The sequence below is a fragment of the Myotis brandtii genome, unplaced genomic scaffold (assembly GCF_000412655.1).
Source record: "Myotis brandtii unplaced genomic scaffold, ASM41265v1 scaffold59, whole genome shotgun sequence".
Classification (NCBI taxonomy): Eukaryota; Metazoa; Chordata; class Mammalia; order Chiroptera; family Vespertilionidae; genus Myotis; species Myotis brandtii.
Window position 1 is genome coordinate 4,741,631 of NW_005370223.1, and position 588 is coordinate 4,742,218.

A 588-nucleotide genomic window follows, 5' to 3' on the forward strand; every position below is an offset into this window, starting at 1 on the left:
CCGGCTCTCAATCAGAAACTCAGTCTCCTCTGATTAAGCAAAGTACTTAAACTGCGGCCTGAGAGAAGGGGAAGGCAACCTAAAAAATGTTTGCCCCGATCTGAGCCCGGGAGCGTTTTGCAACTTTCACGTGCTTTTCTAAATATACATCCCACCCGCTCAGCTGAATGAAGGCTTCCCAGGCAAGGACAGTTGTATGAAGATCGATAGGCGTCAATTAACAATTGCTGGCCGCTAGGTAAGGTATATTAGTAATAGCAACTAATGGCGGAGTCCTCTAACTCTAAAATAGCACCTTGAGTTTTTATTTTTTCAAAAACGGTTTAAATATTTACATTCCATTTTTTTTTTAGGATTTCCAGACTAAATGCAACATACAGGTGTACAGCCAAAACTAAAAATGGGGGTACTGGGGGGTTGGGAGTTCATTTACTGAAAATAAGTCCTACGGCCAAGAAGACTTCCCTCTGCAGAGTGGCCATCCCTCCCCTGAATTCTGGCATACTTGCCCACCCATGCCACCCTCATGCCCACCCATCCAAGGGCTGTTATTCAGTCTAGCAGTGTGTTCTTGAAAATGTCATGTAA